Source organism: Pocillopora damicornis, chromosome 2 (assembly GCF_964200805.1).
Source record: "Pocillopora damicornis chromosome 2, jaPocDami1.2, whole genome shotgun sequence".
NCBI classification, from domain to species: Eukaryota; Metazoa; Cnidaria; class Anthozoa; order Scleractinia; family Pocilloporidae; genus Pocillopora; species Pocillopora damicornis.
This window is the reverse complement of record NC_142671.1, coordinates 29,502,421-29,528,555: the sequence shown is the minus strand read 5'-3', so window position 1 is coordinate 29,528,555 and position 26,135 is coordinate 29,502,421. Positions and strand designations below refer to the sequence as shown.

At 37.8% G+C, this 26,135-nt stretch overlaps 1 protein-coding gene and 1 long non-coding RNA gene across 3 annotated transcripts in view; one reads left to right on the top strand and one right to left on the bottom strand.

Annotated features, from left to right (window-relative positions):
• LOC149050738 (uncharacterized) overlaps positions 1-26,135 on the bottom strand; it is an 85,515-nt gene that overhangs the window by 9,109 nt on the left and 50,271 nt on the right. The gene's annotated exons all lie outside the window — the stretch shown is intronic.
• Positions 365-4,761, top strand: LOC149050745 (uncharacterized). The gene is made up of 2 exons (XR_016184417.1): positions 365-878; positions 2,570-4,761. It is a non-coding gene; the product is annotated as an uncharacterized LOC149050745 (long non-coding RNA).

Below are 26,135 nucleotides of genomic sequence, written 5' to 3'. Positions count from 1 at the left end.
GCGCTTGAAACAAGGAGATCTGAAAGACCTTTAAACCGTTTGAAGGTTAATTTAAGGGTTCGTCACACCCATTTAAGAAGCTGGCGCGATTTAACCCTACCCAACCACAGCGGATTATTTTAAATCACTCGACGCGAATCTTCGACCCGAGAGCCACGGCAGACAAGTAAACTTGTGAATCCCGTATTGAATCTGTGTTTAATCAAAGAAAGTTTGGGGTATTTCGTCGCATTTGCAAACGGGGGCTCTCTGGTTGGAAATTGGAAAATTTGAACATTTTTGCCGAAAAAAATTTTTGAAGAATAAATCTCCCGCTATCTTCCTACATTTGAAATACGTGGTTTGTTTTTTACATAAATCTTATGGAATCAAAAATACCAGTTGTTTGTTCCAATGTCCCCTCATCCCAGAATTCAGTCCAAATTCTTGAATGTTGTCTTTGGAGGCCAGGATGCTAATGTTATCATTTCACAGCCCTGCGGTGTGAATTTCGTTCAAAGCGAAATGGATTTTGTTGCAGTGGCAAGTGAAACAGTCAAATTTACAGAAATGTATATCATGGAAGTGAAAAAGGCTTGAGATAATTAACAAAATAGAAGCTAAAAGGGCGAGCAGCGCCACCAGAGAACTAAACGTAAACACACTACGTTGGTCGGTATAGGGCTAGGATGATGTTGGGGACGAAGTGATTCCATCGCCAACAGTGTCGGCTTTTTAACGAAAACTGAAAACTTGAGTAGTTCGTGTCACTTCTCTGAATAGAAGTGTAATGGATATCCTGGGAAAAGCTTAAAGATATCGATTTGGTGTCAATCCGTCAGGAACACAATTTCTGCAGCTCCTGAGGAGACGTTATGTTCGATTAACATGTGCTCCAGGTAAACTCTTTTAAATTTTCGCACAATATTTTTAATAGGCAGCTAGCCCAATGATGTTTAAACGAGAAAATGATATGTCATTCCTTTAAATTTAACGTGCAAGTGAATTTGAAGTATCGAAGAGAATCAAATCGTGCCAATCGATGCCTTTTGGACTTGTCATCTTAGCTGGGAATGGCAATGAACTCTACTGAAAGCTATTTGCAAAAACTGTGGCTTGTTCACTATGAATGTAGAGAGTTTGATTGAGGAGCTGTGTGTAAAATGGTTCAAGAGTCATGGACGTTTTTGAGGTATTACAAAGGCTCTTTCCCAAGTATTGAGATAAAAAATGTGCCAAATTGCTGCGGTGATGGAATTGAGTGTTTGTCATTAATTATTTTCGTCATGTACACAAGGATGAATTCTGATTAAAACTCAAAGGTTCTTTTAAATTCAGTGTAGAGCATTAAGGATGCCTGTTACACTTGACACCACTGTGAAAATCAACAAAATGCTGACCAAGAATGTCACTGAAAAACTGATTCTAGTGAGGGAGTCAAAAATATTTCTCATTCGACAAATTGTACAGGTACACAACAAAATTCTATTTTGTCAAAAATAAGAGGAGTTTTGACATGTTGAACTTTTCTTAAAATTCTTTTGTTACCAGGGTGACATCAAAAGTCAAAATCCAATTTTAGTCCATAATTGCCTCCTATAATCTTACATACTATGTGTAGATATAGTCATGAACCAAACCAATTGGATCTATTTTGTGCTCAATTACTTGAATTGGCAGAAGATACTTAAAAAATGTTTGATACTTTGTTGTTGTTGTCAATAATTAACAAAGAAACAGATGTGGCCAACCTCACTGATTGGTTGGTGTGTAGAGTGATCCACTTCTTGCTAAATTTCAGCTTTTTATGAATGGTTCTAATGATGATTACTATTGATGACTATTTTACTAATGACCTCCTCTTTTGATGGATTCCAACCAGAGGGTCCCCTTAATATTGAGCTTATTATGTTTTGATGGCTCACAGTTAAATCTCATCAAGGCCTTCATTGACTGGTTTGCCAAATTCTAAGTCAAATAAGGACTTCCTGTGCATGTGAAATGCCAAAATGATTTTTACAGTTGACATCAGTTTTAACCCTTTAACTGCTAAGATCTCATTAGTAATTCTTCTTACTGTCTGTCATATAGTTCCTCTGATGTTAATTTTGAGAATTTGGTATTGGATCAACTAATAATCCCCTAATTAATATTTTCCTTTATTTTCATCACTTGTCTGCTTAATATTGTATTGATATTGTAAGGAGAAATTCTGTCTTGGTCACACATGGGAGTTAAAGGTTTATTATGAAACTGTTCTCTCAGTTGGAATTCAACATGCATGGCATCACTTAAAACAAGTGTGGAATACAAATTTATATCAGGCACCTCTTGATATGTACATACTTGTATCATCAAGGTCTGAACTCCAATTAGTTTGAACAAATCAGTTAAATATTGACTGTGGGTCTTTTAAGTTGTGCATCAGTAATTTAAGTTGTTAAAACCATCTGTACTAATAGTATCTTTAAAATCCATCGACTTGATTAGAAAGTGACAGGGAGGTGTTGCCTGTAATTTTTGGTGGCTTCAATTGTGAACAAACAGGTTAAACCATTTTGTCAACTAATTTTCTGATCCTTAAATATAGGTTGGTTCAACTCTCCTAACAAATGTCTGTATGATATTATCACTACCACTGCTGGTAGCACATAATTATGTGACATTGTACTGGGTACACTTCATGGTTGGATGATGGCTGTAATTTATGGTACAGGTGTCTAAAGGTTTGTAATTGACACACCTATGCTATGTCACACTGTGTATATTTAGAAAGACAACATTTATTTGTTAATCCTTAGCCTTGCAACCAGGAGCAAGATGAGCCAGGCTTACATATTCTGAGAGTGTCTTTATAGTTTGACATCATCTTCTCAAGTCCCTGAGTGGCTTTTAAGAACACTTGTGTAGAAGGAATTAGAAGAAGGAATACTGCCCTCAATGAGTAGTGTGGTTCCTCCTCCCAAGGTTTTTTCTATAAACATGTTTGGCTTCCGAGGCTAAACTATTTTAGGTGTTAAAGTACATGTACCTTTTTCATGGGAGCTGTGCGAAATGTTTTGAAATGTATTAAATTTTGCTGGTGATTGCCCCTATAAACAGACATTTAATTATTTAATGCCAATACCTTAATTATCATTGATGTCACTTTCTTTAAGTAGAAGGAGAAGAGTAAAATGTTTTGGATCATACCATGATGACTTGTGTATTTTGTCAATAACAACAACAACTAGCTTTAATACCAAATTGAGAAGTTAAACTTAATTTGCACACATAATATATTAATACAAAAAAAGGTAACGTTTACTCAGAATAACTGAAAAGCTAATCTAGCTGAGTAAAAGTAAATAATGTTTAAATATAGGACGTAGGTTGGCACTAAAGCTCGAGCAAAGCAAATTATTGGTCAAAAAAAAGAGGACAAAAAAGAAATTTAAAAAAATCAGATAAAGGAAAAAGAAGAAGAGACCAGTTGAAAACCTTTGAACAGTAAGACTGTAAGATGTTTAATTTGACTTTGTTTTCAAATGTTTTAAGGGGGAGGTGTTTAATGCTTTCGTCAAGGTGATTCCAAACTTTTACAGCTGCGAAGCGAATGTTGAATTTACCATAGTTCAATTCCATTAATTTGTTGACTAAAGCAAGAAAGCTGGCTTGGGACAAAATGTTACCATTCAAGGGTAAACAATATACTGTACATATTGTGTCAAAAGAGGTGAGCAGTCTGGATCAGTGTAGGAAGTTGAGTGATAAAGCTGCTACATGAAATACATGTACCTATATCAGTCTCTTGGTCAGCTGGCAGTTCATATACTTTCTCCCGTGTGAGCAATACAGATCGCTGTCTTAGTAAAGAAGAGAGAATACACCTTTTTTTCTAATCATAGTAACAACCAAGGGGAAAATTTGTGAATTTCATTTAAGATGTTGTGCATGCATTCTTCCAATCTTATTGCCTGGTAAGAAAATGTTGGGTTTTTTTCCCAACTAGAAAATTAATTGTTGTTAACATCATCAAAATGACAGCAACCTATCTTTTAAACCATTCAATTTGAAAGTTTTCATTGACTTGTGTTGCTGAGAGCTACTTGTAACTTTAGCCAAGGTAAATGAACTAGCTTATTTCATGACTGAATATTAGACTCATGTTCAATTTTGTTGAATTGTGCGTATAGCTGAGTGCTTAGGATGTGTCTTGCCTCTAAGCCAGCCAAACCACACCACTTATTGTTACATTATTTTTGCAGTTTTTTTGCCTGAATTTTCCTTCCAGCAACAGGAGAAATTACTAGTAACTCTAAAGTAAATCCAATCATACATGATTCAGAGGACAATTTTGATATTACATAATAATATTACTAAAAGACAGAAAGCTTTTTGTTTTGTGAAAATGACTGCATTCCATTCATTTTTTTTCTGACAGTGAATGTTCTTTATTCCTGTCCTGAAGTCATTTTATAAAATGGAGTACAGTTTACAGCTTGTGATTTAATGATAAGCTGTCCAAGACTGGGGTAAAAAATTAATGTTGCTCACAAGTGATATTCAACTTTCATTCATACCACCTTAATGGCTTCTTTGTAATTCCACTTGAAATAAGAAGGTGGCAAATGCAATTAATTGTTGAAATACGAAACACAGTGGCTGTCTTTAGTCAATGGAAATGATGGTGGAGGCTTGTAGTTTGTATCTTGATATTGGTCTTAATAAAAAAATAATGGTGTAAAAGACATTTTCTTCTTGGGCAAATGAAAATAAAAACTTATTCAAATTTTGCACCAATCTGTGGGTTGTTGTTTTTTATTTCAGTTGAATATCGTAAAGCATTTTCTTCTCTTTGTTAAAAGATCAGTAACATTTTGAGTCTATTAGTTTGAGAAATAGTTCTGTGTTTTAATTTGCCATTATCATTTTGTATGCTGTATGTAAAAATTGTGTTCAACAGGAAATTACAATTAAACCAATATGTTTCTCTTGATCATCCAATAGGGTTTTTTTCTTAATGAATGATATGATACTGATGTTATTAACAGTACATGCTGATATTGTCCAACAGGTAGCTACTACATGTAAGTTCAATGAGTGATTTTGACTACTAAAAATAATAAAATGCAGTATACCCTCATATATCTCTGTTCACTTCCTATTTAGCACTAGTCTCAAATTATCAACTTGCATACCTCAAAAGCTACTGGTGCATGTATGCATACCTTTTCCTTTCCAAACACAATAAGGATTTGAATTAAGAAACATAATTCCAGTCTCTTTATGTATCTGGTGTTATTTGACAAATTATCCTTTAAAAATCATTGTGACCCTTTACTTCTAGGAACTGAAGCATCCTCATGAACATCATCGTGTATACAACAAGAGTTTAACTGATGTGTGGCTGAAACTGTTATATCATTGCATTATTTTCTTAGTATTTTTTGTTGTATGGAAAATGAATGATTAATAAAGAGTTAATAAATGACATTGGCCTGCAGCAGTCGTGGTAGCCATAATTTCTTTTATCATTCACAACAGTACTGTTAACAAGCTTGCATTTGTAAGGCTGGCTTCTTGATGGAGTTTTTTTGTACTGTTCTTAAGAAGTGTTTTATAAATTGGGCTTTCCTCAAGCTGCCAGGGTGTGGCAGTCAAATCAACTGGAAAAATTCTTGAACTTATCAACAAAAATCATTAATCATGCTTTTTTTTCCCTTTGTTCACTCATCATCTCCCTGAGTGATTGATATGTGACTTCTCTATATAATTGTGACGGGTGATAATTTCCAGCAGAAATACAGATATACCACCAAAATTAGTAAATGAAAAGTGTGGTGAGGAGGCATTTAAACAGTGCACATTATAAGTAGTCTGAATGGGTTAACTAGGGGGTTCGGTTGTGACGATACATCAACAGGAGAGAAAGTACAGTATCACGACAATAATTTGCTTTGATGAGCATCTCTGAGGTGTGTGCTCTAATCCATTCAAAATGCACGTGTATGTACCCTGTCACAGGAGGTGTTCTTGACTCTGTACATATGTGTAGCTCATAACAGTTTCCTCTGCTTTTTATGGGTGATTTATATAAATAATGAAGTGATTGAAAAGACTGGTGTTGAGGTAGACACCATTTAAAAAGTTACAGGAAAAGCTTTTGACCCCTCTCTTTATTGTGTGCCAAGGGATTACAACATTGTGACGGGTGGGCCGTTTTACACCTCTAGAAAACCAGTGAAAATTATTTTTGGAAAAAAAGTGCTTTTTAAGGCATTGTAAATGAATGGTGGGTAAGTTTAGTTGAATTCAATTAGTGTCATATTTTATAAAGATATTGAAAATTTATCTTCTCTGTATATGGATCAGAGTGAGGTTATTGATGACGACGTGAATGATGGTCGAATCAGCGATGTATTGCGATGTATTGCGTAGCTAAGTTAACCTGAATAATTGCTAATACGGTGTAGGTGGTTTTAAAAGAATTTCAGTGCGAATTTGGAAATAGTGGTACAACTTTCAGGAAAGGGTAATGATTCTAGTAGCAAGACTAAGGGCGGATCCGGATCCGTAACAGTGGAGTGCGGATGAAGCTGACGCGTAAGATCAGTTTTTGTTTTCAGTGCGTGAGCGGGCGGTATTCTACAAATCCTACAATCTGAATGGTATTGCGAGTGGACAGTATTCTTCCATCCGGTTCGCTCACAGCGGGCGGTATTCAATCCGTTGCGTGTTGAGTCTAGTGCGCCTAATGCGCCTAGTAGCTTTTACAAGCTAATGTTTCGGTCACAACAATTATCCGATAAATGATTAATGATTAATTAAGGCAGGCGGCCTAGAAACCGTTTGTAATTTAATAATCCTTCACAAAAAGCGACTTAAAAAGTGAAAACGTGAGGTATTTGTTCACAATTACAGTCAATCAAACTTGGTTTGATGCTACTCTGGTTTAAATATTTGACGAACGTAACCGAGAAGTTACAATTCATTGACCCAACCTTTCGATACTGGTGTCTAGTGCCTTCATCATCGATTGACAGTGACAGTGATCTAATCGCTGCGACAAAAGGTCCTTATATATGCTCAGATCTGAAATCGCCAAAATAGTTTGTTCGTTTTAAAACGCCAAGCGATGTTTTGAGTGCTAAGATCTAATACAATATACTTTCGTTAAGTCTTTCCAAGTCCGTTAAACAGTTGAATGTTGGATATTTCCTCTGTAAGTTGCACAACAGAAACCGAGTGAATTCCATGGCATGAGTAAATGACAGCATTAAATCCACTTGTATCTGAATAAAGTGCCTCATGTGACTTCAGTTTTTTGGGGAAAGAAAGACAAGATTTGCACACGCCATTGCAGCAAACAAACGAACAGACGCTCACAACTTCAAAATATACATTTAAATTTGCTTACACTTTCTTTCTGAGTCACTAGTACTTAAAACTGAACAGGTGTAAATCTACGTGGATTAGCCGCCGATGGAAGTGATTATTACTTTCCTCATGATTACTGATTGTTTTTGTAGAAAACGTCGTGGTAGTTACATTTCAAAGATTGCTTGGAAGCCTGTTAAATTTAACCTTTATCTTTACACAAATAAAACTTTATCGGTGAAGCGTCTCTCTTTCCTCTGTTCTCTATGCTATCTACGAGCTAAAACAATTTTCGGTTCATGAAGGATCTTGCCGTAATTATGGCCCTAAATCATTTGGGCTCTTTTAAGAAGCATTTCGTTATGTGTTTGAAGTAAAAAAAAAAAAAAAACTTTGTCTAGTAAAAGAGAAATTCTGGTTTCGCTGGAGTTTTCCAACGAATTAAACTAAACAAATTACCGAATCATTTAATGATTAATGCGCCCGAAACCAAATGAGCTGGTCGTAGCATAGAAGGCAGCTATTACACAAATTCAAACTGCAGTACTCGTAATATGGTCGTGTGCTGAAGAAGTGAGAATACGTCGCAAGGTTTTCGATGCATATCTTTTCACACACCGTGTTTTGCATCAAAGTCGTCAATTTACTTTAAAGCATAAGCATGGGTGAGAAACTGTGACAAGACTTTTATTTCGTAACTGAGCTCTGATAATGGATGCTCCTGGGGGCTAAAAAAACTGCAATCCTAAGATAAGGTGGCCAAAAGTCTTGTTTAACTTGTACCTACCTGGTTGCCTAGTCTCTGCCTTCCCTTCCCACCCTCGATACACGGTTGAGTTTGATTTTGAGACCAGCTTCTAGTTCTCGTTTGGCTTGGGCGGTTTGTGTTTTTTTTTTTTCGTGCTCGCCGTGAACTTTGTTTTTTCCACCGGTTGTATATATTTCATTTGCAACTAATTAAAGGAATTCTGCGTGAGACTGTTTCAGTACCTCCCCTTAATCGCATGAATGTTACAGCAGTTAATAAAGATTTACGTCAATTAGTACTTACAGGTTGTTGAGGTATTCATTCCTGGTGAAGACTCCCGGAGGTAAATTCTTTAACTGATTATTAGACAAGTCCCTGTCAACAAGACAACATTACATCAGATAGATAGATTTGTGCTGGTAGAGAATACTCTTACCGGGAAGTCTTGTTTTATTATATATTGCGTTTTAAGCGCCCTCCTCGAATAAAGTCCTGTCTCCAGTCCCCTTCCCACCCCCCTCCCCTTACCGGCCCCAACTCCCCATCCCTCACTTTATTAGATAGGAAGAACATCTGTTTCTGTGCCACTTTATCAATAACTATAAAGCTTGAACTAAAGCGTAATCAGTACAAACTAGTAGCTTCCGAGTAATATAAATGCCTTGATAGAGTGCCCTCCTTTCAATTAGCACCGCTCCTTTCAGCTGAAACTTTGATCAGGCGCCCGGGCGATTGATCGAGGAAATGTGGTGAATAAAATTGGTTGTTAAGGTTTGAAGAAAGGTTTTTTTTTAATTAAAAATCAAGTGGGACTCGTGCTGCAACTGGTCAAGATAAAATTCTGTGATTGAAATATTACATTTACAAATGGTCTAAGACGTCTCTGAATTTGTGGAACTACACAGATTCTTATGTTATTGTGCAGGATGTGGACCAGCCGGCTTTCGCTTATCTCCCTTCCCCTTCTCCCCCCCCTCCCCCCCAATACTGTCATCTTCAATTTTAGGATCCACCTCCTCCGTTAGAAATTTTATTTCCGCCACTTTCGATATTGCGAGTACAAACCCATCGATGTAGCTTTTGTTTTCTACAAATAAAATAAGGCAAGATCATCTAATGCTTACCAAAGAATAAATAATGAATTCTTAGACAAACTGAGACTTTTCAGACTTTGATCTGTTGATCTGTGTTTATTTACTGGTACGTGGCTTATTATGTTAATCTTAAATATACCCAACGTGCAAAACTGATTCTTATTGGTCCTACCGAGTTCAGTATATCACCGGAGCGCAACATATCCTCGCAGTCTGCGTCGCAAAGAATTTTGTCATCTGGGAAGAAAATGTTCTGTTTTTCCGCCATTGGGCTCACAGAAATAACCAACGAACTTATCATGGCATTTCCAAAACAATTTTAACCTGTCGATCAGATTTATTCCAAAGAAATAAAAGTCACAATCATTCACCAAAGCTCCTTGATCACATGAAACGAAACACTCGGCGTATTCCTTAACCTTGCAGTAAGAAGTCGCAATGGAGTTTACATCGACAGTCAAACGGCAGGAACAATGACAAGCAGTAGAAACAGTGATATCTGAAACACCTTGAAATCGTTTTACAGTTAGTGATTTGCTGTTTTCATTTAAGGGTTTCAAAACAGCACATCACTAACTGTAAAACGATTTCAAGGTGTTTCAGATATCACTGTTTCTACTGGTTGTCATGAACAGTCCTGGATCTCGAGTAATCTTTGGATTTGCGGACTGGAAAGCCACTCTTTATGTGTCCTACTATACTCACTATAAAGTAATTCTCGTGTTTGTTATCCTCCAAATATTTTCAACGCGCTGGAAAAATGTTAACGAACAGCATATCTTTTGCTTCCTAGGATGTTTACTTTTCAGTATCCTCTGGTACGTCTTCAGAAACGTCACCGAACACAGTGAGACTTTCTCTGAGCTTGTGACCCGTTCCGAGATTGATTTCAAGTTCTCGGACAATTCCGACTTCATAATACTGCTTCAATGCTTCTGCTTTTTTAGAGGCAAGTTAAGTTTGGAATATTTTTCTTTCGATTCTTTTGACGTTTCTGCGTTTGAATTTGGCTCAACATAACTGCCTTGACCGGAAGGCGAGCCTTTCCACGTAAGACCTCGCTATCATGTCAGAATTTTATAATGTCAAAACAAAATGGCCACTCGCTGAGGAAAATGCGGTCCGAATCAATTATAGGAATTATACACTGTAAGTTCAAAAAATCTGCTTCAGCCCCAAAAGGCCGATTCAGCTCTATAGCCCTAAAGCTGTTTTGACCCTTTGTGGGGCCATTTTGTCAAATGTCAGGGGTCATCTTCAATTTCACAAGCCAACCCCTCTTCCGTGAGAAATTTCATTGCCGCCACCTTTGATAATGTGATTACAATCATATGTACATATAGTTTTCATGTCGGACAATGAAAATAAGGCAATTAACGTTATCTAAAGCTTACAAAAGTGTTAGTAATTAATTTTTAGATAAACTGAAACTTTTCAGACATTGTTCTACTGATCTCTCTGCACTCGCTCGTATGTTTATCTATAAATAATTACATCCATCGTGAAAAACTGAGTCTAATTGGTCCCGCTAGCGAGTTTATTATATCGCCATATATTACTCCGACAAGTTTACCATTATAGCGCAACATTTTTTAATTTTGTCTCCGCGAGGAAAAAGTTCTATTTTTCTGCCGTTTTGCTTTAGAAAATTTCTCATCGTAAACCGAAGAACAAAGAAACCAACTTTTGGTTGGTAGGAAGGCGACAGCGACTCGCCAATAGTTCAACAAAAAAAATTGTAAAATTTTCATCATTTAGGTACAGTGGGAAGCAAACTTACATATCATGGACTACCAAATATAAAAGGAAGTTCTTTCAATTTTAAACTGCCTTATGTCATCGCAAAAAGCCTTGCCAAAAACAAGATAGTTCAGTAATTAACGCACAGTCAATGCTCTCGCAAAATGTGGAACGTCGGCGTGTCAGCAGCACATTACAGTGGTTAAAGACAACGAGTTAAAAACAGATGATTCCAGAGCTCTGAGGCTAGTCGTTGTAAAACTAAAATCAAACTTGTCTCTTTAATTTCAGTTTCCTTAGTGCGAAAAGTGTCCTAGAAACGGGAAATAATAAAAATAAGCTGTCCTCTTGTGAACAGGATGAGAGAACTATGACAAAGAGAATGTATTCGCGACTCTTAAAGAAACAGTGGTAGGGCGAAGGTACTTTGAACTACACTTGTTGGCCTGGAACTTAGTGTTTAGATCATCACAAATACCACATCATGCCATGGACACCTGAACAGGTCATATGAGTTAAATGTTCGTTATTTTTCTGGAAGGTTTATTGCCAGCTAAGAAATTGCAGCAATGTCTATCATCGGCTTATGCCAGAGGTAAAATAGCAAGTAGAAGAGTCTCCAAAACAACTGCAACTTAGCAATCAGATTCGTTCCACAGAAATAGGAGTCGTGCACCAAGGCTCCTTAATAATACACAACGAAACACTTGGCATACTCAGCAATCTCGCAATAGAAAGTCGTAATAGGGTTTATGTCAGTGGTCAAATGGCAGAAAACTAATCGGTGATTAGGGCCAGATATATTGTAATCGAAAATTTGAAAATTATACTCTTAAACGTGACCCCTGAAAACCCCTTCTCCTGTCCTTTAAACTCTCCTACTCCCCAGGCCTCCCCCTCTCCCTGCCATCGACGGGTAAAATTAAATTACAATATGTAAAAGGTGGCTTACTGCAACTTCACACAAAAGAGATCATGTTATGGACCAGATTCCTTGGCTACACGTATTTCTCTCTTATTGAGTGCGTGAGGTAGTAGCCAGGCCTTCAATAATGTAGCCTAGCCTGAAAAGTTACAGTAAAGTGATGAAAACGACCCTGAAAACATTATTGCAAAAGTACTAGAAATGCAGTTCACGTGTTCACGCTCAAGAATTTTTCGTATTTATGCTGGAATTATGCTCCATCTTCTCTGACTGAAACATTATACTCATGATTATGACGGCATAATTTATCTGAGCCTATCAGTGACAGTGAAAGTTCAACTAAGGTCTTTCAGATCACACTATTTTTACTGCTTGTCACAAACAGTTCTAGATCTCGAGGACTCCTTGGATCTGAAGACTGAAAAACCAGTCTCCAAATGTTTCCAAATATACTCACTTAAAAGTCATTATCAGTATTACAATTTTCGCCCAAAACGCAATACTCTTAAAATGTTTCATGCCCGGCATTTCCCAATTTCCCAATGGCATTGAAGATGATTGGGAAACACATCATTCTTTCGCTATTTAAAATGTTTTCTGCGCCTAACATATGAGAGAGTCACCTGCAGTGAGTGTATATCATCCCCTCAATAATAACGTGACACATGTCTCTGGGATATAAAAATGAAGCGTTATGCAATCAATTCATTGAATTTTCTTAGCCCTTGGCTAGTCTCCAAAGCCGAAACAGTCATGACGGGCAAATTCCAAGAATCAGAAAGATTCTTTTTTCAGGATTGCTGATTTGAGCAAACAAGAAACTCCAAATAATATTTCGCTGAGGACGGCTGTCAACCAACCACAATTTAAAAACCAAGCATCACTGTATTATGAAGGACAATGGAGTTGCCGTTTTGGATTCTCTATTCTACAACTTCAAATTGCTTCTGTCCGAATGTGTTGCTAAATAAATGGCAATCGATAAAATTGTGAGAAAGACTTGCATAAATGGAACTAACTGGCGCATACTCTAATCTTTAAAACCCGGTCTAACATTTCAATGGATGTCACTGTCAGTTTGTATTCGTACTGCACACGAACTTAATTATTTCTGAGATAGCGATCAAGATGGGAAAGGAAACTAGACCCAAATGACTAGAAATTATTTAAGTAAAACAGAATTTCCTTTCTTTTTTTTTAACAATCGGATTGCCATCATTTAGCGGAGGGAGTTATGAAATTCATAAGATCGTCGATTTGAGTTTCCATTTACTCTAAAAAGCATTTGGAATTCGCTACAATCTAAATATTGTCAATAAAATCAAGAAATAGTCGAAGCTCAGTGTCGCAGTCCATGTGTTTCTATTGGGGTCTTTTTCGGGTTTGAGTGGTATTTCGCTTAAGTCGCAATAACGTGCCGAGCGCTCTTTGTCATATCATTGCAGAGATATTTTGGGGAGATAAGTCAGCTATATATCGGCGGACGCAAATTACTTTTCCACTGTATTGTAAATCACCTTAGTTGATTGTCCATGTCTCTCACCGTTAAGTATGCCAAAGTAATTTGTTGCCCTGCTTTGAGTTATTTTCTCTATAATTATAAGATCGTGTGGTCAATTGAGGTTATTTAAGCTAAGAGGCCTTTTCCACTGTTGTATACAAAATGATCGAGTTCTGAAGTTGTTGGATGCACCATGCAGACAGATTTGAAAAGAACATTTCCAATAGTATTGCGTAACGGTCTTAGATCCCAAGATGGCGGACACATAACAAACGGACGGTGTGATTCTCTTATCTAGTGAAGTCATATCCAGTGTATGGCAGCAATCAGTGATCGACTCCGGCAGTTCTACGTTCAATAAAACGTGACTCTAAAAACTGCCTAATTCCGTAAAAGTTATCTTTTTTATATGCTTTATACACGACAAACGAGAAATACGATACCTTGTTTGTCGATTTCTCTCGCCTTGATAAAACCTGGAATTAGGGACCGGTCATTATTTATCGCCTGGGGGGGGGGGGGGTCGGAGTATTTAGGGGGGATCACATGGTTTTTTGAAGACCTTTAGGGGGGATCAGCCGTAATTGACAAGCATAATGGGGGGGATCAGACCAAAAAAAAAGGAATTTTAGGTCGCGCCGGGACCCCGGGTGATTGCATTTGTAAATACTTTGGTAGGATTTGCCGCTGGGACTCTAAACCCCCAACCATATATTCAAGACCACGTTCAGTTGTATTTTGTATTATATAAACTCTATTCTAGCCCAGACACAAAACCCAAACCCTTTTACAGACCCTCCATTTTGTAAAAAAGAATCACTATCGTAGTCTAACATACACGTTTTTATTCAGGCACGATCTAAATTAGAAAGGTAATCAAGACTTTGAGAATGGAATACTTACAATTGCTCAAAATTGTTTCATAACGTTTCGGTTTGTTTTATAGAGAATCGTAATCTAAAATCATAAACCTTCATTATTTTAATACGCGGCCGAATGAAAACAACAAATAAAAAAGTGTTTATTTTGGTGAGGCTGTATCTTGTTCCGCTTCCGTGTCAGAATCTTCGGCAGCCCTCTCCACTGGCTCTTGCACAGTCTCCTCGTCAGATTCATCTGAATCCTCGCCCGAACTTGACCCTTTTTCAGCACCATTACTGCTATTCTCTTCGTTCATTCTGGCCACTACCACTTTCAAATTGCGTGCCAGCTCTGTTTCAAACACGCCTCTTTCCAAAGGCCATAGCAGAGGATCCAGGTGGAGACGCTTGACAAATCTCGCAGTGAATCCTGCATTAATACTTGAGACACATTTGTAAGTATTCTTTTCGAGTGAATCGAAAACCTCTTTAGCTACCTCTTTTGAGGTAAGTTTTTCTAGGAGAATTGCTGCTCGCTGATGCAACCTTTTCTCCTTGATTTTTTTCACTTTTCTCTTGTTTTCTTTTTTTCTTCGGGATTGGCCGTTGTTCCCCATGGGAGATGGGAACTTTCTCTTCAAGCTCATGAGGGTGGGCGCATTGGAGGCTTTCTGCAGCTCTTGGTGTATGGCCTTCACTCGCTCTTGAGCTTCCTGGAAATATTTGAGCTCATCACTTGCAAACGACCTTAAGGTATGCTCTTCTGTATAAAGGTTCTTTCGTCTGTTGTCGATAAATGAGAGCAAATCGGATGCTGAATTAAAGGCCTCATTGACAGTGGTCAAGGAGGACTCACACTTCGCGACATCACCACTGCCCTTAAGTAAGCGAGTCCCCTGATGAATTATTCTTTTTCAATTCTGTTTACCTCGACAACTATCGGGGTGCATCAGAACGAAACAAAGAGCAAGCGCCCGGTGCAGCATACTTCCGAAAGATCGAATCGTTTATGGAAGACCACTATATTCGTGGAGAAATTTTTATGGAATTCTGTCGTGACGCCTGTAAAGAGTCAAAAGAAGAAAGTTCCAATTTCTGTTCCTGGTGTTCTAACAATAGATGGGTCGGTCCAGAAACGGAAAGAATTCCGCAACCTGTACCAGATTCAAACAATCCTGGACATTTCATGGATATCTATCAGACGGAATCGACGGGCAGGACACCAGATGATTACCTTCCAAGAAAATGTATTAAAGATCTGTACGAGGAACATTCTGACAGTATCAGAAACGATCAGGGTACCATGAAGAGCTTCTGCTCAAAATATAATGTGGAAGAGAAGCACGTCATTGCATATGTTAATCATTTGAAGGATATTGAGATCCGAAAGGACATCAGAACAAGAGCAGCTCAGGAGCGAAGAAGGCAAGAGGCCGAACGAACGTACAAGGACTTTCAATGGGATAACCTCATCGAGGGTGGCAAAGTTGAAAAGTTGCGGGTAAGAGAACTAGACCTGTATCTCAACAAGCATGGTTTGACGACTGTGGGTCGGAAACTTGACAAAGTGAAGGCCATTCGATGTCACTATTACCGACAGAATAAAGAGACTGTGATAACAGAAGAACTGTCGAGTGATGAAGATGACGTGGAATCCGAGGATGAAGAATCCGAAAGTGGAGAGGCAGAGAGCGACGATGACTATGTTTTCGTGGATTTGGATGAACAGCCTGAGATTGGCACTTCCTCGACAATTCAGTTCGTATCTGACGAGCAAATATTTACCGTTGTGGTTCAAGGTCCATGAGACGTAAGTACCACTATTAAAATATCACTTGCATATTCAAAAAGTTATTTGGCGGTGGCTGGGAGAAAAGGGGGGGGGGGATCATGAAACTTTCCACTACCGATAAGGGGGGATCTCTAAAAAACTAGATACTCTACGGGGGGATCAGGTAAATGCTCCGATGTGACAACAAAAATACTCCAACCCCCCCAGGCGATAAATAATGACCGGTCCCTTAGTGCCGACTTTTTTTCACAGAAAATGGAGCGTTAATTTTCAGTCAAATTTAACCATTAGTATTCAGCAATCCAGAAAAACGACCAGACTCTAACCTTTTTCCCACACTTCGTACTGCGAGCGTCTATAGCGTACACTTTCTCTCCAGAGGGAATGCAGAAAAGAGACATCTCACAATCATAAACTTCTCCACGTCCAGGCCTGCGGCATAAGCTTAACTTTTTAGATTTTAAATTTACGTGAAGATCAACCTCCTGAAAGTTGTTTTTCCTTTGCAGCCGTTAACCTTTGGTCTCATTGTCTATCCGATACCAATCCGCAAGAAAGTCTCATTTAAATATAAGTCTACTTGTGAAAAACCGTTTCACAGATGCAGTTTGGAAGTTGCTCACCCCGATCGAGTAATGGGCTCCCGTCTGTTTGTAAAAGTTCCATTAAAGAAACTGATTGGAGAGGCATACTGGGCTGGCAAACCGAGCGAGAAGAGGGAGAGCAAGTGTAGTTGGGGACTATGTGGTGATCATAAAAATCGGTTCTTGACAAGCGCTTGAAACAGAGATACGAAAGACCTTTAAATCGTTTGACGGTTAATTTTAGGGTTTGTCACACCCACTCAGGGAAGCTGGCGCTATTTAGCCTTGCCCGACCCCAGTAGATCAATTTAAATCACGTGACGAGAATCTTCGACCCAAGAGCCACGGTAGATAAGTGAACTCGCGAATTCCGTATTAAATCTGTGTTCAATCAAAGAAAGTTTTGTGGTATTTCATCGCATTTACAAACGGGGGCTCTCCGGTTGGAAATTGAAAAATTTGAACAGCTTCTGTATCAATTCCCTTTCATCCAGACAGTAAACCAAACAACACTACTTAATCTTACATTTGGCAGTTTTTTGCCTGAATTTTCTTTACAGTTATAGGAGAAAGTCAACTCAAAATGCCAACCACTGTTTTACCTGTAACTCTAAAATAAATCCAATCATGCATGATTCAGAGAACATTTTTGATATTACATAATAATATTACTAAAAGGCCGAAAGCTTTTTGTTTTGTGAAAACGACTGTATTCCATTAATTTTTTTTCTATCATTGAATGTTCTTTATTCCTGTCATGAAGAAATTTTACAAAATGGAGTACAGTTTACAGTTTGTGATTTATTGATAAGCAATCCAAGACTGGAGTAAAAATATTGCTCATAAGTGATATTCAACTTTCATACATATTAGCTTAAAGGCTTAGCTTCTTTGTAATTCAATTTGAAATAAGAAGGTGGCAAATGCAATTAATTGTTGAAATACAAAACAGAATGGCTGTCTTAAGTCATTGGAAATGATAGTGAAGGCTTATATTTTGTATCTTGATATCAGTCTTAATAAAAAGTAATGGTGTAAGAGACATTTTCTCCCCAGGCAAATTGAAATAGAAACTTATTCAAATTTTGCACCAATCTAAGAGTTGTTGTGTCATTTGAATGAAATAAATTGTTTCCTTCTCTTTGTTAAAAATCAGAAATATTTTGAGTCCATTTGTTTGAGAAGTTAAAGTGCTATGTTTTAATTTGCCATTATCATTTTGTATGCTGTATGTATTTGTGTTGAACAGGAGATTACAATCAAACCTGTATGTGTTTCTCTTGATCATCCGATAGGGTTTTTTTCTTAATGAATAATATGATGATACTGATGTTATTAATTATCCAACGGATAGCTACTAAGCTCAATGTTTGATTTAAACTAAAAAATATAAAATACTGTATACCCAGGGTATCTATGGTCACTTCCTATTTAGCATCAATCTCAAATCACTGTTATCATGAAACTGTTATTTTCTTAGTATTTTGTTATATTAATAGCTGTGGAAAATGAATGATTAATAAAGAGTTAATCGATGACATTGGCCAGCAGCAGTCTTTGTAGCCATGATTCTTTTATCATTCATAACTGGTAACAAGCTTTCATTTGTAAGGCCGGCTTCTTAATGGAATTTTTGTATTTCTTTCAAGATGTGTCAAGCTGTCAAGGTGTAGCAGTCAAATCAATTTAAAAAATTCTTGAACTTATTAACAAAAATCATTCATCGTGATTTGTTTTTCTTTTGTTGACTCATTTACTCCTTGGTGCCTTAATCAGGGTTGATATAATCACTGCAACAAAAGGGCCTTATTTATGCTCAAATCAATCAAATTTACTCTCTAGATCTAAAATCGCCAAAATAGCTGGTTCGTTTTAAAACACCAAGTGATGTTTTGAGTTCTAAGATCTACTACAAAAGTCTTTGCAAGTCCGTTGAATGTTGGACATTTCCATTGTAAGTTGCACAACAGAAACCAAGGGAATTCCATAGCATGAATAAACGCAAAATTAAACCCCCTTGTGTCTGATTAAAGTGTCTCATTTGACTTCTGTTTTTCGGTGGAAGAAAGACAAGATTTGCACGTCCACGCCATTGCAGCAGACAAACGAACTGACTCTCACAAATTACCAGGACACCTGTTCAATTTAACCTCTATCTTTACGCAAATAAAACTTTTTCGGTGAAGCCTCCTTCTTTACTCTGTTCTTTATCATGGTGCTATCTACGCGCTAAAACTTTTTTCAGTTTATGAAGAATCTTTCCGTAATTACAGCCCTAAATCATTCAGGCTCTTTTAGGCCGAAGCATTTCGTTTGGTGTTTGAAATAAAAGATTTTGTGCCTTTAAAAAGTGTTTTCTTGCTCGCCATGAACTTTTTTTCTCTACCGGTTGTATATATTTCATTTGCAAGTAATGGAATCTGCGTGAGACTGTTTCAGTCCCTCCCCTTAATCGCATGGACGTTACAATAAATATTTATGGTAATTGGTGCTTACAGTCCGCGGAGGTAATTAGTCCTGTTGAAAACTCCCGGAGGTAAATTCTTTAACTGATTATTGGACAAGTCCCTGTCAATAAGACATCATTACATCAGATAGTTAGATTTGTGCTGTTAGATAAAAACTCCTACCGGGAAGAAGTCTTGTGTTATCGCAATTTAACCGCCCCGCCCTCCCCCCCCAATAACTTCCTGTCCCCTCCCCCCCTCGCCCCAACTGTCTATCCCTCACTTTCTTAGATAGGAAGAAAATCTGTTTCTTTGCTACTTTATCTATAACTATAACGTTTGAACTACAGCGGAATTAGTACAAATTAATAATTTCTTAATAAGCGTCCCCCTAGATTAAGCGCCCGTCTTCCAATAAGCGCCCGTCTTCCAATAAGCGCCCCTCCTTTGTAAATAGGCGCCTGGGCGATGATTGTGCGAGGAAATCCGTTGAATAAAATTGATTGATAAGGTTTGGCAAAAGCTTTTTTTTTGCTAAAAATCAAGTGAGATTCGCGATGCAACTGGTCAAGATAAAATTCTGTGATAGAAATATTACATCTTGCTGTATGTGGACCAGCCAGTTTCGCTTATCACCCCTCCCTCCCCCCCTCCCCTTCACCCACCACTGTTCTACACAGCTGTGCAAATAAGTAATTTGAGACTGTATCATCATGTAATGAGACTGTCATCTTCAATTTCACAAGCCACCTCCTCCTCCGTTAGAAATTTTATCACAGCCACTTTCAATATTGCGATTACAAACCAATCGATATACCTTTTGTTTTCTCCAAAGAAAATAAGGCATAATCATCTAAAGCTTACCAAAGATAAGACAATGAATTTTTAGATAAACTGAAACTTTTCAGACATTGGTCTATTGATCTGTGTTTATTCTCTGGTACGTGGGTTATTATGTTTGTCTGTAAATAAATATGCCCAGCGTGCAAAACTGATTCTTAATGGTCCTAGCGAGTTCAGTATATCACCATAACGCGAAATATAATCTGGGAGGAAAAAATTTTGCTTTTCCGCCATTAGGCTTACGGAAATAACTAACGAGTTCATCATGGCAGTTTTCGAAAGAAATGGATGATTCCAGCGGTATGAGGCTGATCGTTGTAAAACTAAATCCAAACTCCAATGTTTAATTTCAATTTCCTAAACGCGACAAAGTGACTTAAAAACGGCAAACAGCATGAGATGTTGGTACAAAATCTGTCCCTTGGTTAATTTGATAATAGAAATAGGACAAAGAGAAAAATCGCCAAACCGTCTTCAAAGAAAATTGCGGTAGTGCTCGGGTAATATGAACTACCTGCTAACTTGAGCTTAGATGAAGGGAGCCTAAATTCGGCGACAAAGTCATCGCCCCTGTGGAAATTTGCTATAATTTGTTGGCGAAAACTTCCACTGAGTTTTTGGTTTCCCTGATAGATATTGACCTTGTCTTGAATCGCTTAGAACTGAGATTTTTCTTTAGCCCTTTGTTTCTCTATGTCATAAAGAGGGTAAAGCAGAAGAGCTAAAAAATTAGCTAAATGAACAGTCACCTAAAGCGGGGTGGGTTTGTTTTCAGTAAAAGCTAGTTCGGATTTTTAATTTGAGGGTGCAACCGTTCATTTCCATACAAATCCTTATATTTCGCCAACCACACAACGTAAACATAATTGCAAATTTAAGGAGCTTATACCATCTAAGGCCTACCAGTCCGAAAATTCCCTGAGACTTAGAATTGATTGTGGCGAGCTTCTGAAATAGACAGATTTCTTAAAGACGTTTAAAACATTGGACGCTTAAAATTGAGTTGCTCTTGGGACGGTTGGCGGTAAAAATTTATCGCTTTGACGGTTGACTTTTCGCTTCTTAGCTTTCATTCCTCCATGGCTCCTCCATTCAATTTAATTTTATCGAAATTGCTTCTAAAATGGCCGTAGGCTTTTTGCCAAATTTTTTCCAATTCGGTTGAGACATACCTCTGATTTAAATATTGGACTTAAAAAAGGTGGGGCACCGTACTCGTTTATCAGAAAATCACGATTTACATCATAAGCGAGTTCTCCGACAAATAATTGTCTCCATTTTGTTAAATTTCTCGCGCTACTCACGCGTGAAAATCATACGCAATAATGATGTAGAATGTAATACAAAGGAATCACCTTGAGGATTCAATCAAGGATCAGTCGTTGTTTCGCGAGCTTTAAACGAATTTTTGCGTTTTACTTGTTCTATAAAACGCAGAAAACCTTTTAAATCTTTATTATCTGGTATGTCTTACATCATTGAGAATATACGCTTAAGTGAACTGCGACCTTCAGGCAATCTTTTGCATCATCCACACCCTTCTTTAAGTACGTTTTAATTACATTAGATTCCTCCTCTGAGTTATTTCTAGAAACATCTTTCTTGTCTCCTTGTCTTTTTAAAAGCGTTTTTTTGTTTGCCCTTTGCACTCTGGTAAGTAGTGATCGGTATTCGTCGATCTAAATTCTTATCTGCTCTGAATCTTTCATTTTCGCCACTTTGATTGGTTTCCTCGTTATCACATCAGTGAAAGATTGTGGTAATTACAAAAGTAGCAATAAACCGAATATTCGAGCTATTTGAGAGGCTATAAGTTGACAAATGAATGAGCGTTGGTCCTTCGTCAGAGCGATTGACGAAGGGCTAACGCTCGAAACGTCAGCTTTTAAACTCTTTGCGGTGGCCAATTTACGTCATCAACTCAGCTGATAATGCTAAATTACTCGGATATGATGACAAGCCAGTTGTGGTACATTGCTTTGAAGTTCTCCATTTGTATAAATGATCGAAATCAACAATTAATTGGTTTAAGTCTTGTACTTGTTTGAAATGATTTATGGAGAATCTAATCTAAAATTCAATTCATTCTATTCATGATCACTGTATGTAAGTTTATATATTATGTTCTTTTCTTGACATACAAACGAACAGCCCTACTTACAGTGTAAAGTCAGCACCTCCAACCACTGTGAAAGCTCCTTCTGATATTTCCTCTAATTGGTTGTAGGAAAGATCCCTATAACCATCAAATCACCAAAATAAAGCGTTAGCTTAGATCTGTTTAGTGATGCTGGGCGGAATTTTATTTTTTCTTTATTAGTTCACCATGACGCCATTTTGCCATATTAAGACAGCGGAGCGCGAAAAAGACGCGACTGTATTTCACTGCGGACCAGGGGAAATACGAACAGATAACGGAGCAACAAAATGGCTGGGCGGAACGATCCAAAATATTATTATTTTTCCATTTTCTTGGGCTTTCCCTTTTTAATTCTTTACTTCCCGTGATTGACCAGAACAGAATTTCTCCTTACAATATCAATACATTATCAAGCAGTCAAAAGCTGCGAATAAAGAAAAATAATAATGAAGGGATTATTAGTTGATTGGATACCAAAACCTCCAAACCGTAAACTAACATCATAAGAATTGTATAGAAGACAGCAAGGAGAACTATTAATAATAATAATAATAGTAATAATAATAATAGTAGTAATAATAATAATAGTAGCAATAATAATAATAATAGTAATAATAATAATAATAGTGGCAAAGTTCCATTAAGGTATTAGTTGTTGCCTCCATAGCGACGTCCCAAATGTTGACAACAAGGACAACGCAAACAACTACGGCAATAAATAATTGGACTGAAATAAATTACGATTACAGCGCAAAGACCAATGAAATGAACCTTATAGCTGGTTTTAAGGCTTAGAGACATTCTGCATGTGTGTCAAACAAAGTATCTTGCAGGAAAGGGATTATCGTGAACTCGCCTCATTGCAAGTTCGCCCCCTATTACCTTTTCGAGTTCGCCGCCCAACGTAAAAAAGTTTGCCACAACCTTTAACAGATTACCAAATCTTTCGACTTTTTTCCATACCACAGAACCATACTTTTTTCATGTCGAAATCATGATATCTTTGCGACCAAGATGATTTTTTCACATGCAAATCCTAGCCTAGGGTTAAAAAATGCACAACTTTTTGCATGAGTAATGCAAAGCCGCTACGTTACTTTAGTCTTAATCTGACGAGTTTCACACAGTTTTGTCCTTTTTTGTGCAGTAACATTTAAGAAATAGTTATCTCACCCTACCTTCGAACTTCGCACCGGCTCAAAAACTTCAACGACATTACAAACGAGTTTAATGATTTAGGGGCGAACTGTTAAAGTTTTACCTTAGCACCCTACGCAAATAGGCGCCCCTATTCTACTTCAGTGATAGCACTGTTAGAAACTGTTACAGTGAGATCAAACGTGGTTCATCTTCGCTTAACTGCTCACTTACAGCCTCGTTACTAAACAGTGGCTTTCGTCTCAGTCTCTCAACTATTATGTCTGTGTGAGTACACACTTCCATCAAATGAATGATCTCGTCTTAAAATTTTGCGTCGATCGCCTGGCCTTTTGTTTTAGCCAGGAGAGATCCAGGGACAACAGGTCCGTTTTCCAGTTTTCTTGATACTTTTTAGATAAATGTCAAAGTGTTTTTAATGTTTTAATATTCTGCTAATTCATTAAAGAAAATGTGCTCTGTCCCTAGTAAGCGCCCTGTTTCGATAAAGCGCCCTCCCTTTAGGTAGCCAAAGTTAATAAGCGCCCCGGGCGCTAGATCGAATCATTGCCATATATAATTCTGGCTTCTTGTTGCTGAACTTCACAGCCTTCTCCTGCATGAACTACTCCAAATTCCTGCGATGGTCTGCATCAACTGTGCCAACATTATATGCGCTTCCACTTCACACAGGGATTCTTGGTAAAGAAAATTATCAAATGTCTCACTTGCGAAGTGAAAGACGATAACTGAGGGCAGCGATAACGACCATACAGGATAACGAAGTTCGTTCGCATGTTACTCTTGTTTTGTGACCAAGTTCTAAGCGCTAAAATGCTGATGCAAAGGCGTGTGTGAGCTTTCCTGAACTTACGCGCCTCCAATAAGTCGATGGGGCATCGCAAACGCACAGTTATCCGGACTTCTTTTCCGCCGGTCGCCATAATGAGAGTCACTAATTCAGATGGCTTATCTACAGGACGCATGACAATTGGCAACATCGAAAAAAAACTCTTATACAGACAGTCACCAAGTTTATCTCCTCACTTGAATTGAGGCAAAGCACAATTTTCAAAAACTCTTTCAAGACTTTTACTTCCCACCGCCGGTCACATTGCCGGGTTTTGGGACTTACGATTGGTAGAGTGCGGGTGGCAAAAGATTTTTTAACATAGAGTGAGAGCAATTTTTCATTTCCCCAATGACTACAAGTTCCTCTGAACTGGGGAAAGTGGTGACCACTCCGAGCCATCTTCTCCAATCGAATGCTTAAAGAGGAGGACTTCATAATAGATTTCCCATATCCGAAGGTGACATGATTTTAAATCAACACTTGTCTTGCCCTAGTTTCCAATTCTCCGCGATGTCTCCTTTTCGCCTCTTGAATATAACGGAGGCATAATGTAGTGAAATGTCGTAGAAGGTGAAACCTCTGACGGCGGGACGCCTCAGTTCGAACCGGAGCTTTTCTTCCCTTTAATCAAGAAATAATTGAGTAATATTTGCCCTGTGTCCGTTAGACAGTCAGCTCAGAGGCGTGAATTTCTCCGCCCCACCCCTCACCCTCTCGAAGTAAGATTCCTCGGTTAAGCGCTTGCATAATCCATTTCATCTCCATTCCATCACCGAGAGCGACAATTTTGCTATCTAAATTTCTATTTCTCTTGAGCATCCCGTCATGATGCTCGACTAATGGCGTTCACGAAGTCATTTTGTTTCCGTCCGTGACACCGCACTTTCCACAAATTTTAGTGCCTGGTGTACGTTGTGGTGATTATTGGGGAACAAAAGTTGGGGTCACATGATGAGCCTCATTCGACATGATCAAGTTGAATTAAGGTCAAAAAGATGTCTGAAAAAACAATTTTGCTAAAGGTAACAGTAGAATCAAGAGTATGATACCAACTGAGTTTACGTGAACTTTCAAGATCTAAACGAAATAGTCTAAGCTGCTGTTACTTTAAATCAAAAGACCTTGTATCATGACAGACGGATCAAAATCAACCAAAAAAGACAGATGAAATGTTATAGATCTGGAAATCAGACGATAGACATCACAGAGCTGACCAATTATAAATAAAGAGCCGAACGTTATTCATTCAAATAACACGCGACTATGTACTTGATTCCGTTAGATGACTTACGCCCACGGTTAAAAAACGTTTGTCTCAGAAGATGACGTTATTTCTTTCGAAACTTCCATTTACCCGGACGATCAGGCCCAATGACGGGTAAATTTTCATGATATCCTTCCCTTTACCGTATACACGATTAAAGAGACAACTTTTTTTTTTTCATGATAGAGAGAGTTGATGGATTCTAATTTTGCAGACTTCTATCAACGTCGCTTGATGGTTTTCACCACATATGTCCGGCTACTTTGCTGCCATTCCTGTAAGCAACACCTCATGGGTTGAGAAGGAGTCCATTCAGCATCTATACACCCTTTCTTCCTCTCATTTCATTCCGACACTTACCTGGGTAATTGTAAACCTTGATCTACTTTTGGTCCCTTTAAGCAAATATAAAATTAAAGTTCAACAGTCTTACTTACAGGTTCAGAGAAGAATGGAAGGTGAGGTAAATTCTGCTTAAAGCTCCTGACGAGAGATTCTTTAATTGGTTGTTGGACAAGTCCCTACAATCAACAATAACAACAACAAAGTGTAAGCTATTATACATAGGATAATTTCTGCATAATGAATAAAAGTGTTTGACCACATCTGGATATGATTTGACTAGTTAGGGCTATTTTTATATCATGGAATATATCTTCATTGACTCCCCAAAATTTAACTTGGCTTTAACCGCACTGAAGCTGTTTACTTATGTAAACTTATCCTGGGGCTGAATAACATTGTTTACTTGGTATTTTCTGAAGGTGGTAACATCTGTTCATCTTACTAAAAGTAACAATTTCGAAATCATGACACAAACGATTTTCATTCCATCGGGTGGAGCTGAAATGAAATCTTAAATTTAGGGA